Source organism: Sarcophilus harrisii, chromosome 3 (genome assembly GCF_902635505.1).
Source record: "Sarcophilus harrisii chromosome 3, mSarHar1.11, whole genome shotgun sequence".
Lineage (NCBI taxonomy): Eukaryota > Metazoa > Chordata > Mammalia > Dasyuromorphia > Dasyuridae > Sarcophilus > Sarcophilus harrisii.
Window position 1 is genome coordinate 519,305,717 of NC_045428.1, and position 16,588 is coordinate 519,322,304.

Genomic DNA, 16,588 nt, shown 5'->3' on the forward strand with positions numbered 1-16,588 from the left:
CAGATCCAAGGAAGGAGAAAATAAACGTTTGGATTTGATCAGCTGGCTTCATTTGAAGTGATTATTACTTTGAACTGAAACTAAGGCTGCCTCCTGAAAATCTCCCTGAGAAACCTGCTCCCAGAGAGAACCATTATATTATATTAAAGAAGAGAACACCACAATTTACAAGATATATGCATAGGTAATTTTTCAGCATTGATAGCTGCAAATCCTTTTGTTCCAACTGTTTCCCTCTTTCCCCCCACCCCTTTAGGTTGACCAATACATATTAAATATGTTAAAGTATAAGTTAAGTACAATATATGTATACATGTCCAAATAGTTATTTTGCTGTATAAAAAGAATAGGGCTCTTAAATATTGTACAATTAGCCTGTGAAGGAAATCAAAAATGCAGGCGGCCAAAAATAGGGGGATTGGGAATTTTATGTAGTGGTTCATAGTCATCTCCCAGAGTTCTTTCCCAGGGTGTAGCTGGTTCAGTTCATTACTGTTCTCAAGTAAATATTTCTTATATGATATTTAATTCATTAATAGTTTCTTCTACATCTTGTTTCCAACCCAAGATTGTAACCTCCTTGAAACTATGTCTGTAACAATATCTCTAAGCAGGAAAACTTGTCCTTAAATTTCACATAATACATTTATTAGCTGCATGACAATGTAAACTTAGCTTCTCTAAGGATCTATTGCCATGTTTTTAATCTCATTAGGGTATCAAAGGGATGTAAGGAGACAATGCATGCAAAGTGCTTTGTAAACCTCAAAGAACTAAATGCACATGAAATATCTTGATTAAACTAATATTAGGCACATAGTTAGGCACATAGTTAATATATATTATACTAATTTGTTGATTAATTAAATTCAATGAATCTTAACTGATCCTCATTTTTATTAATATATCATATCTTGCTTTGAATAGATAGAAACTGAATCTGAAAACATCTACAAGGTCATTTTGCTCACTGTCTTTTAACTGAAAATGCATTCTTTCTAAGAAAACCAAAAAGATTTCATTTTTAGCACTCACTGAGCACATTGGACAGTATGTTCTCTGACAGACCCAGAGATGTGAATAAGACTGAGAAAAGCAACGTCATGTGGGTGGTTAGTGACTGAAATATGTACTGTGCATGTGGGAGATTCAGTTCTTGAGTGTTGGTTCATTTGTCCTTTCTCCACCTACACCTTGAACATCAAATGAGATCATAGAATCATGGTATCTGAACCTTTAAGTGGTCTTTAGAATTCATCCCCTTTGAATGATTGACTGATTAATTGGCCTATGAATGAATCCCATGTACTAAGCCCAAATGGAAAAGTGCATATGTGTTTTGAGTAATGGAGTTACTCATGACTTCACAAGATAACTCAGAATATTTTTCTGACAACTCTAAGATTTAGGAAGTTTTTATCTATAGACTCATAGATCTCACATTTGGATCTCAGAAGAAACCTGAGAAGATATTCAATTCAATCCCCATTTGAATCATTTCTCCAAGTAAGTAACCATTCAAACATTGTTTAAAGGAAGACCTCTCATGCTGGAAACTCAATGCCTCTTGAGGCAGTCTGTTGAATTTTTAATAACTCTACTTATTAGAAATAATTTCTTATATTAAATCAAAATCTTCCTTCTTGTAATTTCCATTAATTAGTCTTATTATATTTCTTCAAACCAAGCAAAACCAATCTAACTTTTTTCCCACATGAAAATCATCCAAATAATTGGAGACCATGATAATGACCAAAAAAAGTATTCCATTCTTTAAGCTAAACCTCTTCAATTCCTTCAACTCATTCTGTCATAAGATAGTTTTGATTCAACACATCAATCTCATCAACTTCTTTTAGATAGGCTCCTGTTTATCAACATTTTTCTGATGTTGCATTTAGACTTGGACACAATAGTCTAGATACTGGAAAAATAGAACAAAGTACAGTAAAAAATAGTTTTATTATAATCTGATATCATAGTAGGATTATTTTTGGCTATATAATTCTGCTGCTAATTCATATTGAACTGGAAGTCAATTAAGATCAAGTGGTATTAATTTCTGGCTATCTTTTTCTTCCCCTGTACTTGTATAATTAACTATTTGAACCCACGTTCTATACTTTGCATTTGTTTTTATTAAATATGATTTTGTTAGTGTTGCAGCATCACTCCAACTTGTTAAAGAAACTTGGGGTTTTATTGTTATCACAGTTTTAAGACATTTACAAATTTGATCTAAAAATTGTCTATGTTTTAATTCAAATAATTGATAGAAATTTTGAAAAGAAAAAGACTGCTCAAAGAGCTGCTACAAACTTCTTCCAGCTTGATACTGATCCATTTATTCATCAATGTGGGCATGGTTTGATGGTCAATTTTATTAATCTATTAGAGTTAATCTCTTACATTATCTTCTAGAATTTGTCAATTTTCTTCACAATGATAACATTTTAAAATGCTTTGCTAATTTCTATCAATATTTTATCCAAATAAACCATGTTTGGAACATTAACATGTTCTATTGATTATTTTCTAAACCTATTAACAAAGGAAATGATATTAATTTAGTATGACTTGTTTTTAACAAACTTGAGCTCAATCTTAGATAATCATTTTCTGTTATAAATACTCACAAAATACTCCTTTCATGATGTGTTCTAAGAATTTTCCAGAAATTTATATAAAAACTCATTGTTTTTTATAAATCTATTTTCTTTACCCACTTACAAATTGGGTATACTAGTGACACAAAAGAGCAGTGGTTGATTGCTCTTACATCCCCAAGTTTATTATTACTCAATTCATTCAATGTAACTTAATACAAGCAACTAGATTTTGTTTTTATTATCATCTCTTAATTTACCTTAATTTTCAACTTCTTTGCTAACCATTTTGTTCTGTTCTTACTAGTATGAAGATCATTTTTATTAGTAAAAAATATAGTTGCAATATGGAGGACTACTAGTTCATTTCCTCTTCAATGCCATTGTCCCATCCACCACAAGAAGTGTCCTTATGTCTACTTTTATACTTTGTTTCTCCAACATAGCTTTGAAACAGTCCTTTTTTGTCTTTTTTTCTCCATATGTTTCAAGTCTCAGTATTTTATTGATTTTAGTTTTCTTAACATGTTCATACAGAATCTTGCCATTCTTTTTGCATCATCCTCAGGTAGCTACCTTGGTAGGTGTGTCTCTTTCATTTATCTTTCTTGATAGACTGATGACCTCCTTGTGCAATCACATCAATCTCTTTAGACACCTCTCTTCTTATTTTCTTCCTCATTGTTTTACAGTATTAAGAATTTCCTCTTTTTCTTAAGTTGAAGCCTTTTTTAAGAATCAGCACTCATAGATGAATGCATGAAATAAAATTTTATTAAATGTTTACTACATGCAAAGTATTATGCTAAAAACTGGGGATAGAAAAAGAAAAGTAATATAGTCTCAGCCCTCAGGAAACATGTTCCAGTGGAGGAGACAATATAGGTGGAAAGTTTCAGGGGCAAGTCAGATACAAAGGTTCCATAATTCTTAGGGTATGGTGGCAAAACAATGATAATCAGATATTTGGAATGATCCTTATCAGAACAACTTAATCAGATTTCTCCATCCACTTTAGGATCATTTTTTATTGATTTTTGTATCATTTATGCTTTGCTTTACAGAATTGGTTGCAATTTTAAATAGCTAAAAACAGTAAAGCAAAGAAATTCATTTAGCATTTAGAAGCTTATAGGTTTGGCACATTTAGCAACTTATTTGGGTTGTGTGTCTCTAACAATGAGCCACCAAAAAAGTAGAATCCCCTGAATAGCAGATCTGCCTATCAAGAGGTTTATGTTAAAAAATCCCACCTTGGATGAAATCGCATAGTCAGCACTACTTGTGTTGTCCCACTTATTCTATTATTTCTCTTCTCCTGACAGGTATCACTCATTCTCCTTGCTGAGAGGTTTAACCATAGTTTAGCAGGGGTCCTCAAACTACGGCCCCGCAGGCCAGATGCGGCAGCTGAGGACGATTATCCCCCACACCCAAGGCTATGAAGTTTGTTTATGTAGAGGCCCACAAAACAAAGTTTTTGTTTTTACTATAGTCATGCCCTCCAACAGTCTGAGGGACAGTGACCTGGTCCCCTATATAAAAAGTTTGAGGACCCCTGGAGCCTTCCCCTTTAATATATCTTTTAAATAGAGGATTCTTGCATTATAAGACCACAGGAATGACTTTCTAATAATGTAATTTCAGACCTTGAATAGGCCAAAGAGAGAAATAATTAAAAATAATTTCAACTTCTGTTATCTCTGAAAGTACAGCCTACTGTCAAGGTGAATGGTTTGTCCTAGTGGGAGGTGAGGGAGATTTGAGCCTTCTCCCTTTGGTGTCCTCACATTTCCACAAAATGAAATAAGCGCATATGATCTGTTGCCAAAAAAGGGCCAGCCCCCATCCTCCAGCCAAGCTGTTGACCTGAAGAAGGAAGCCCATGTTTGTATTGTATAGTCTGTCTCCCTTTTTCATACAGGTTTAGATGTATAGTTCTCTCTCCTACACTGTCTGCCCACACAGATGAAATATGAGAGAACTAGGATACTGAGCACTTTTTTATGTACATTTTTCCCTTCCTAATTGCTTCAAACTTTTTTTTTCACATTTTAATTTCTTCCCTCCACCCCCAATTGAAGATTTTTCCACATTAAAATCTTATTTGATATAAAGATCTAATACAAATATGTAATACCAGAAACCATTCCTCAATGGATAAATGGTCAAAAGAGTCTTTAGTCTAAAAGAAGCAGCATAATTAGGGCAGCTATATGATAGGGTGGATAGAACACTGGTCCTAGAGTCAGGAGCACCTGCGTTCAAATCTGCCCTCAGACATTTAACAATTCCGAGTTTTGTGACCCCTGGCAACTCACTTAATTCCAATTACCTCAGTAAAAATATAATAATAATCAATAATAATCAAATAATTGTAAATCAGAAGGATTTTGAGGTTGTACCTCACACTCAGCAAATTGGCAAGTAACACAAAAATATGGAAATGGTTAACATTGGTGAATTTGTGATAATTTACTATTGGTGGACACAAGAATTTTCCAATCCATTCTATAAAGTGATCTTGAATTTCACTAAGAAAATGATTATGCCCTTTGATCTAGAGATACTGCTATTGGATATATTGAAGGTTAGAGTTAGAAAGAAAGACTCCACGGTCTGCAGATATTTATGACAGCATTTTTGTAGTAATAAAGAGTTGCAAACAAAATAGATGTTTATCAAATGGGGAATGGTTAAATAAATTTTGGTATGTGAATGTAACAGAATATGAAGAAATGATGGATATGAAAAATATAGTGATGTGCATGCATGGGCAGGCATATAGAATGATTCAGAGTGATCTAAGCAGAACCAGGGAAAATAATATACAGAATATCTATAGCAATATAAATGGAAAGAACAAAACAAACAACACACACACACACTCACACTCCAAAATTAAATTTAATGTTGTATAATCAGAATTGTGAGAAGACAGCAGCTGTCCATGTGTTTATATGCTGACTCTGCCACTTGCTACTTGTGAGACCTTACATAGGTCACTTTACTTCTGAGTCACAGTTTTATCATATAAAAAAGGGAAGGGATTTACTAAGTGACCTGCCAGGTCCCTTTTAGCTCTAACTGAATGACTCCACATTTGCTTTGAGAATTGTTTTAGATTTTTTTCCAATTCAAAAACATTTATTTTTTTTAATGAACAATAATTTGGATAATTAAATAGGCTAAAATAGCACTACACAAGAAGGAAAGTGGATTAATCACATATAGAGGAAAGATGGACAGCCCAAATAATCTATTGGTAGGTTATTGATACCAGGAGAGTAATATACAGCCAATAAAATGGATTAGAACCCTTTGTGCTAAACTTTTGGAAAGGCACTGACAAGAATTTCACTAAATGGACAGGTACTCTATGGGTAGTAAATAGTATCATGAGATGTATCAAAAATCTGTGAAATCACAGATAGATATGTATATTTTGATACAAAGGAAAGTTAAATAGGGAATTTGGGGATAAATTATTAAGAAATAACCGACTAATCCCACTGCAAATTCTTTTTGGCATATATCACATGCTTAACTTGAGTTATACACGTTAAAATATATTGATGATTAAATGATTAAAATATCCAAAAAAGTATTTTGAGGTGAAATCATGATCCAAATGGATCATGATAGTTTTCCTAAACTAGCCCCTGAATAATTAATTCAGCAGGTATTTATTAAATATATTCTATCTATAATACACAGTGGGAATACAAAGATGTTAAAGCTAGTTTCTGCCCAAAGGAGCACAGTCTCCTGAAAGAAATAAGACAAGAACATTAATAAGAACAACCCTATATATGAGTGATAGGCTTCTTTAAGTGACTGCATTGCCCACAGCACTATGCTGCTTGATTTTATAGCCCTATATAAACATGATCGTGTGGTGCTCTGGAAAACATTTCTCCATGGGATACAATGGGATGTATATAGAGATACCTAAAGGAAATGCTCCCTAAAAAAGCTACCAAGAAAAAATAGATACATTCTAGAAGCACAGAGAATGCATGAATTCTGAGGGTCAGTTTCATATCACCATTGACTTCCTGTCTTGGAAATCTTACTTAAAGCATATTGTGGCTAATTATTATTCCCTCCTCCACCATGAATGAAAAAACATTTTCTTGATTTAGTAGTTAATAATTGATACCACATTTCTTTCTAACTATTTATAAGGAAGTTTAATAATACTCTCTATCTCTGCTGAGCTCCTGGCTGAAAAATGCATCTGGGAAAAGAAGATTCTGATGAGTTTTGTAAGTGGAATGAATAAGTGACTCTCTGATATTATGGGCCAGGCCCTACTCATTTAGAAACTCTTCTGTCCTGAATGGAAAAAAAAATATAATACTCAAAAAAAGACCATTAGATCTTGCAAGAAACTAAGAGTGCAGAAGGTATAGTAGAGGACTTGGTAATAATAAAAATGGTGGCATTTTACATTTGCAAAGCACTTTATGTATTGTCCCTTTTGGTCCTTAAAGCCCTTTGAGGCTGAGGCTATTATTCTCATTTTATGGAGGAAAACTGTGCTTGAGAGAGGTAAAGGCATTTGTCCAGGGTCACACAACTGATAGATGCCTGAACTACAATTACTCAGCTCAGGTCTTAACTGACTTCAAGCTCTATGATCTGGCCACTAAGCCTCCTAGTTACCTCAATAGAAGAAGGATACAATTGTTTCTGGGTTTTTTATGCTTGCCTTGACTAGACCAGGAATATTGGGAAGAAGTAATAGGACTTTTTCCTTTGTCTCTACCTCTCCGAGATTCATGGCCACATCTTTCTTAGTCACTTGATTTTTATTTTTATAGCCAATCTTGATTGTTGTTTTCTTCCTTGTCAAGTCAGTGACCTAAAGCTGCACATTGTTCTCTCTGCCAGGCCAGTGCCATAGTCATATCTTGATTTTTCTCACTCTATTTTCTTGTGATAATCTTTTTATCCTTATATTTGCAGTGTAGGTTTTATAGGTAAAGTATGTTATTGAAATACAATAGGGCCTAGAAGAAATACTGACTATAATCTAAGTACATCCTTTTTGCAGGAATTTAATTTGCTTATAGTTAGCATTATAATTAAATTATATTAACAAAAATCATTGGAAAATTTGTAATTATTTTGATGGAAAATGGGAGGAGACCAGTAGATCATTAAATTGTGACCTTGAGATCAGGGACTATTTTCTTAGTCTTTCTTTGTATTCCAATTGTTTAGCACAGTGGCGAGCATTATTCCAAATAGTAGGTGTTTAAAAAGTGTTTATTATAATTGTAGTAACTAGGGCAACTAAGCAAAGTGGATAGAAAACTGAGCCTAGAGAAAGAAGACTCATCATTTTGTGTTCAAATGTGGTCTGAGATACTTAGGTGTATGATCCTGAGCTTTACATGTTTTGCCTCAGTTTCCTCATTCATAAAATGAGCTGGAGAAGTAAATGCCTCCAGTATCTTTGCCAAGAAAACCCCAAATGGGACCATGAAGAGTTGGACACAACTGAAGTGACTGAACAACAACATTGTAGTAACAATATTAAGAGCTTAATGTGTTTATTGACTGAATGACTGACCTACAGACAGCAATATAACAAGTTGTAATTGAACCAGTGATCTAAATTAAAAAACATTAAAAAAAGAATACAGAAAACAAAGTAATATAATATTTTTGACAACCATGAGGAGATAAATTCTTATTAAAGCCTTTTTATTTTTCCAAATAAATGCAAAGATAGTTTTTAACATACACTTTTACCAAAACTTGTGTTCCAAATTTTTCTCACTCCCTTTTGCCCTGAACAGCAAATAGTCCAATATAGCATAAACATATGGAATTTTAAAAAATATTTCCACATTTGTCATGTTGTGAAAGAAAAATCAAATCAAATTGGGAAAAACATTAGAAAGAAAGAAAAACAAGCAAGCAATCAACAAGAAAAAAGGTAAAAAAAATAATGCTTTTATCCACATTCACTCTCCATATTTCTCTCTCTGAATACAGAAGGCTCTTTCCATCATAAATTTATTGAAATTGCCTTGAATCACTTCATTGTTAAAAAGAATCAAGTCCATCACAGTTGATCATCAACACATATCTTGTTGTTCCTATGTACAATGTTCTCTTCGTTCTACTCACTTCACTTAGCATCATGTAAGTTTTTCCAAGCTTGTCTGAAATCAGTCTGCTCATCATTTATTTTAGAACAAAAATACTTCATTATACTCATATACCATAATTTATTCAGTCATTGCCCAACTGATGAGCATCCACCTAGTTTCCAATTCTTTGCCACTGCAAAAAGGGCTAATACAAACATTTTTCACATGTAGCTATTTTCCCTTTTAAGATCTTTTTGGGATACTAATCCAGCAGAGACATTTCTGGGTCAAAGGGTGTACATATTTTTATAGTTTTGGGACATACTTCCAAATTGTTCTCCAGATTGTTTGAATAAATTCACAACTTCACCAACAATGTTTTAGTGTGTCAGTTTTCCCATATCCTCAAGGAGATAAATACTTAACCAGGCATAACAGAGGTTGGTGAAGAAGATTGGGAGATAAAGAATCTGGTAGTTCTCCAGCCAAGATAATATAGGAAATAGCTTAACAATTGGGAATTAGACAAGATCAAATCCAAGGCTTTTCATGATAGAAAAATAGAGAGAAGAAAAAGACAAAAGGAAGAGATGGAGGCACACTAGTAGGAAGAAGACACTTTCTCAGTGCCTGGGCTGTCTGTTCCTTGAGCTCAGCTTTGTTATACCATAAGTAATGAAAAATGATAATGAATGATCAGAATCTCTTATATAGATAATGGCTTAGCTATGTCTTCTTGAAGCCTGAATGTAGAACCAGAGATTCCTGCTAATGACAGAACAGTGACTAAGGAGATAATTTCACCTCACTAGACAAGAAGCCCCTTGGGTAGGTTTGGTTAAGGTTAAAATAGCCTTGGGTGCTCTTTGGGGGATATAGACTTTCCTTTCAGCTTCTCTCCTTGGGAAATAGTAGAAATAACTCTTTTCCAGTAGATTTAGTCTATTCAATATTAAGAATCAGACTCTTCCCCCTGTAGGCCTATATTGATCCCAGGGGTTATTTACTCCAGTAATACCAAATTTAAGTAGAAAAGGGATGAAGAGTGGCACTAAACTCATGAATTAACTACATATTAACATTATCTATTTTCTATAGTGCTTTTATTTATTTTCTTAAATATTTTCCAATTATATTTTAATATGGTTCTCTGGGTCTGTGTGTATGATACCTCTGAAGAACTCCAACACCAAAGTATGCTCAAGGAAAACCAAGCTTTCTTTGGTTCTGAAATCTGGCTCTACTCTCTAGCTCCACTCCCTCATAGGTGGTGGGATTCATTTTATTAGTTAAGGAGTGTGTTGTGTGTTATCAAATTAATTTTTATCACTCATGATGCCTCCCACTCACCAGGAGATGCTCCATTTTCCCTTCACTGTTAAATTATAAATATATGCCCTCCCATTTGCAGGTTCATTTTAAGAGCATAGATCAAAGAAACAGTTTGTATTTTTTTTTCATTTAATATTTATTTGTAACATTCTTTTCCTTTTAAATTTTGAGTTCTAAATATTCTCCCTTCCTGATCACTGAGAATATAAGCAAAATGATATAAATAATAAATGTGAAATAATGCAAAACACAATTTCATATTGCCCATATTAAAGAAAAGGAAAAAAAGTAAGAAAATTATGTTTTGATTTGAATTTGAAGTTGATAAGTTCTTTCTTTGTAAGTGATTAGCATCTTCCTTGGAATTATCTTAGATCATTACATTATAATATAACAGTATTCTAGCATAATCATATGATAGAACAACTGATGAGCATCCCATCAATTTCCAGTTCTTCACTACCCCAAAGAAAGCCACTTCAAATATTTTTGTACATATAATTTATTTTGGGTTCAACCTCTTTTGGGTACAGATTTGGCGGTGGTTCTACTATTGGTCACAATCAGCCTTCCACTGCAGAAGTTCTTCATATGGGCTTCTCGTGTGAAAACAGTTTCCCCATTCATTCTCGCTTCCCTCTTCTCCAGTATACACCTCTTTCTCTTTTATCATGTTTTTTAAAGATCATCCCAAAATAATCAGCTCATATCCATTCCCTCTGTCCATGTAGAGACACTTTTAAACTGAAATAAAGGCCAATTTACCAAAGGCAGAGCTGGATATACTTTTTTTTTGGAGTGGTCTCAGTGATAAGGAGTGCTATGAAGCTGGTGTAAATTTCTCAGTCAAAACTAATCTTGTCAACAAGTTTGTATGCCTTCCAAAAAAGAATAAAAGACAGACTCGTGACAATGTAATTGCTACTTACAGGAAAGTGCCATGTCACCATCATCAGTGCAATTGCTTGCACCATGATGAACTCTGATGTGGTCAAAGAAAACCTGAATATTTTAATAAAACTTTATTTTATATTTATATTTTATTATATTAAAATTATCTATTTATATAATTATATAATATAAAATATAAATATATATTTATAAAAACCTGGAGACTCTCATCATCAATATACTAAAGGAGTACAAGTTCATAATTCCAGGTTACTTCAACACACCAACTATCAGGGAGTCCATGAGTCAGAAACAGCAACAGCAGCAGAAACAACAATGGTCACTTACTACTGAAAACTTGTGTCTCTCCTGACCTCATCATCTTTTTGTCTTTGCAATAAAATTTCATGGGCATTTTATAGACTATACCACTGTAAGGAGAAGAGATGAAATGTGAGAGTGTTGAAGGTGATGTATGATGACAGAGTACTAGATTGGTCACCTACTTATCCTCTCCAAGCTAAACATTTGCATTCAGCAAAAACAGTGGTCCCAAGGCAAGATGACTACCAGAAGACATAATGTCAACATTTTAGACTATTTCCCCCAGCAGGAATAATCTGTTGCTAACTTAGAGAGAAACTTGAGCCAACACATGTTTGGCAACAATAGAGCAGAAAAGAAGTGGAAAGCTTTCAGAGATTTTGATAAATAGTATATATAGCATTTGCTCATCTGGCTCAGAAACTTGCAAGCATAAAGATTGGTTTGACAAAAAGGATGGGGAAATTGAGAAGTTGCTACACAAAAGTATACTCCACAAGGAATATCAGCATGATAGTTTATCCATCTCTAAGAGGCAACATTTAACTCCATCAAAAGTAAAGTACAAGTGAAACTAAGAGGTGTAGGAATCTTGGCTCAGTAAGAAGGCAATGATGAAGAAAAAAAGAAAGTTAAAAGGAAATGGTGGTGGAAGATTCCGGGAAGATAGCAGAGTAAGTGAGAAAATTCCAAGCTCTCCTGATTTCCCCCATAAACAAAAGAGAATTGTGGCTCAGGCAGAACATAAATCAGCAAAAAAGAAATAAGATAGACAGAATGGGGTCCTCCAGGGACAATCTAAGAAGACTCGAAAAAATACCCCAAGACCAGGGTTTAAACAGTGTGAAGTATATTCAATGCATCTTCTGAGGCCTAGATGCAGTAGAATATGCATTGATTCTCTGCATTTGTACTAATATACTAATAAAAAAGAAAACAGAGGTTCTCTACCAGCTCGTAGTAAACCATATATATTTGGAACCATAGATTATATAGCAAATGGAAAGATTTTAAATTCTGTGGATAAGTCCACTAATCTTATGATATATTTTTACATGTAATGTATTTTAATACATGTACACAGAGATAATGAGGTTGAAATGCACATTGCCAGAGCTAAATCACTTTTGGGGAAGTTCCAAATGAAAATGTGGGAAAGAAGAGGTATTAGGCTGCCTACTAAACAGAAGGTCTACAGAGCTTTTGTACTAATTTCATTGTTATATGCCTGTAAAACCTGGACAGACTATCAGCATCATATCAGGAAATAGAATAATTTCCATTTGAATAGCTTAGGAAAATTCTAAAGATCACCTGGCAAGATAAGATACCAGACACTGAGGTGGCAAATCAGATGACATGATCATGTTTGAATACCAAAGTACATTTGATGAAAATTTTATTTTATGAAGGACTTATAAAAGAGAAGAGCTCTCATGGAGGTCAGAAGAAATGATATAAGGACACTTAAAGTGTCACTTGACCTTTGGAAGTAATTGTGGAAAACTTGGCACAGGAATATCCAGCATGATGTGCCTGAATCAAAAAAAGGTACCATGCAGAATTGTAGCAGCTTAAAGGAAATATAAGATGCACAAATTTAGAGACATCTCCATTCTAATATTCATATGAACTATTTGTGTCCAACTTGTAGAATTTCTGAGCTTTTTTTTTGTTCTGATCAGTCACAGTCAGCCTCACTGTTCATTGACCTCTACATAGAGATGCCATTTTGTTCCTTTTTGATCATGAAGGGCAAAAATGAGCCAGTCAGCCATCCATTATACCCCGTTCTGTTTTCAGTTTTTTTTTTACCTATTTAGTGATTATTTTAAATATATCATTTTATGTGATGAAGGCAAAATAAAATCTATGTTATTCTAAGGACAATATTTTCAGTTTTACTCTCATAAATACTCAAAAAGTACTTTGAGTTACTCATAAGCTAACAAAATCAAAGAGATTTGTTAATCAGTGCTTTTGGTTAGCCTAATGTGGGAGTAACAATATTATTTGGCCCCAGTCTTATATTTTATAAAATGTAGAAGATAACAGTATTATCTCTCCAAAGTTTGTTGTATCAAATAAGATAATATTTCTTTCCTATTTGCTTTTTTATGCTTCTCTTTGAGTCTTTTTTTTTTTTGGAGATTAAAGTTACTGTTCAGCTGTTTTCCTCATCAGAAAAATTTGAAAGTTTTATAATTCATTGAATATGCATCTTTTCTCCTGAAAGATTATGCTCATTTTTGCAGAGGAGTTGATTTTTGGTTATAATCCAAATTCTTTTACCCTCTGGAATATCATATTACAAGTCATCAGGTCCTGTAAAGTAGAAGCTGTTAAGTCTGGTGTAATCCTACCTGTTAGTCCTGGTTATTTGAATTGTTTCTTTCTGGTGGGTGTTAGGTTAAGATTTATGAATTTGCTCCTGTAGAATGGCTCGCTCCCACAACAAGACATAAGACACCAAGTTTTATGAAAATGTTTAATTACAATGAATATAATAACAATAGATTATAAAAAAGGAAAACAAGAATTAACAGTACAGTTCTTACAACCAAAGCATTTAATGCATCCTATGATTAATATAACTAGTACAATACAAAGAAATCATAGATTAGAGGAGGAGAGAAGAAAGAATATATCACCAATTCAAGGGAAGTATCAACACTGCAGACCTCTGGCTGTAGAATCCTGGATTACATCCCTGCAAGTCCTGACCTTAAGGATTCCAGGCAGAGTATCCTCTTCATGGGTGAGATTCCAATTTGGGTATTGATCTACTATGACTTAAATAGCCCAGGGAATAAAGATGGCCAAATGCCAGCAATACTGGTTTCAATTTCTTGAGCGAATCCAGAAGGAGGGCCAATCCTGCCAGACTTTATAAAGAGTGAAGGGTTACTTCTGGAGTGCCTAAAACCAGTACATAGATAATGTGTCCTGGTGCATTTGGCCAGAATTCATCCACCCAGGATGTTGTTCTTTAAGCTATATTTGTTCCCAGAGTTATTCAGCAACTATATAACAAGGGGTGAACAATAGTTCATTGTACTGTAATCACCTCATGGATGTGGAGGGAAATTGAAGGACAAAGCCTGCAGAATTGTATTCTTATACCTATATCTTTCAGTTTTTTGCAACATTTTCTCCTTAATTTGAGAGTTGTGGAATTTGGCAACAATATTCCTTGTAGTTTTCATTTTGGATCTCTTTCACAAGTTTTTTGGTGGACTCTTTCAACAACTATTTTATCCTCTGGTTCTGGGAGATTAGAGCAGATTTCCTTAATAATATCTTTTTTTTCCTATTTTAATAATATTTTATTTTCCCTTATTACATGTAAAAACAACTTTGAACTTTTTAAAAAATTCTTTCCCAAATTCTTTCTCCCTCTCCCTTTCTTCCTTATTTTTTTTTTTTTTGCAAAAAAGTGATTGTGCTTTATTATGTTTGTAAAGAAATGCATCTTATAATTATATTATAGGGCTTTATTGTGGTCTTTTATTGCTCTTCAAAAATATTTCTTTCAAAAATATTCTTTTTTTATTAAAGCTTTTAAATTTTCAAAACATATGTATGAATAATTTTTCAACATTAACTCTTGTAAAATCCTGTGTTCCAATTTTTTCCCACTTTCTATCCACCCCCCTGACCTAGATGGCAAGCAATCCAATATATGTTAAACATGGCAAAAATATATGTTAAATCCAATATATGCATACATATTTACATAATTATCTTGCTACAAAAGAAAATTCAAATCAAAAAAATTAGAAAGAAAATAAAATGGAAGACAATAACATCAAAAAGAGTGAAAATGCTATGTTGTGGTGCACACTCAGTTCCCGCAGTCCTCTCTCTGGGTGTAGATGGCTCCCTTCATCAAAGATCATTGGAACTGGCTTGAAGCATCTCATTGTTGAAAAGAGTCACATCTATAAGACTTGATCATCATATAATCTTGTCATTGTCATGTATGATGACCTCCTGGGTCTGTTCATTTCACTTAGCATCAGTTAATGTAAGTCTCTTTAGACCTATATGAAATCATCCTGCTGATTGTTTCTTATAGAACAATAATATTCCATAACATCCATATACCATAACTTATTCAACCAATCTGCAACTCATGGGCATCCACTCAATTTCCAGTTTCTTGCCACTACAAAGAGGACTGCTACAAACATGTTTGCACATGTGGGTCTTTTCCCCTCCTTTAAGATCTTTTTGGGATAAGCCCAGTAGAAACATTGCTTGATCACACACAAAATATACACATTTTGAAAGCCCTTTAGGCATAGTTCCAAATTCCTCTCCAGAATGGTTGGATCATTCACAACCTCACCAAAAATGTATTACTGTCCCAGTTTTCCCACTTCTCCCCCAACATTTGTCATTATCTTTTCCTGTGATCTTAGCCTATGTGAGAGGTGTATAGTGGTACCTCAGAGCTGTCTTAATTTACATTTCTCTGATCAATAGTTATTTAGAGCACCTTTTCATATGACTAGAAATGGTTTAATTTCTTCATCTGAAAATTGTTCATATCATTTCAATTGGAGAATGACTTGAGTTCTTATTAATCTGAGTCAATTCTCTGTATATTTTAGAAATGAGGTCTGTTTCAGAACCTTTGAATGTAAAAATGTTTTCCCAGTTTATTGCTTACCTTCTAATCTTATCTGCATTAATTTTGTTTGTACAAAACCTTTTTTTAATTTAATATAATTTAAATTATCTATTTTTGTTCAATAATGAATTCCAGTTCTTTTTTGGCCACAAATCCCTTCCTTCTCCATAGATCTCAGAAACAAACTATATTTTGTTCTTCTAATTTGCTTATAATATCACTTTTATGTGTAAATCATGAACCTATTTTAACCTTATCTTAGGTATGCAGTGTTTAGTGTGGGTCAGTGCCTAATTTCTGCCAGACTAGTTTCCAATTTTCCCAGCAGTTTTTGTTAGTGAGTTTCAAAAACTGGGTTCTTTGGGACTGTCAAATACTAGTTAACTATAGTTGTTGACTATTTTGTCCTGTGAACCTACCCTATTACATTAATTGACTACTCTGTTTCTTAATCAGCACCAAATGGTTTTGATGACACTGCTTTGTAATATAGTTTTAGGTCTGGCATAACTAGGCCATCTTCATTTGCATTTTTTCCATTAATTCCTTTGAAATTCTTGACTTTTTATTATTTCAGATGAACTTTGTTATTATTTTCTCTAGATCTGTAAAATGATTTCTTGGGAGTTTGATTGGTATGGCACTGAATAAGATGATTAATTTAGGTAGTATTTTCATTTTTATTATGTTGA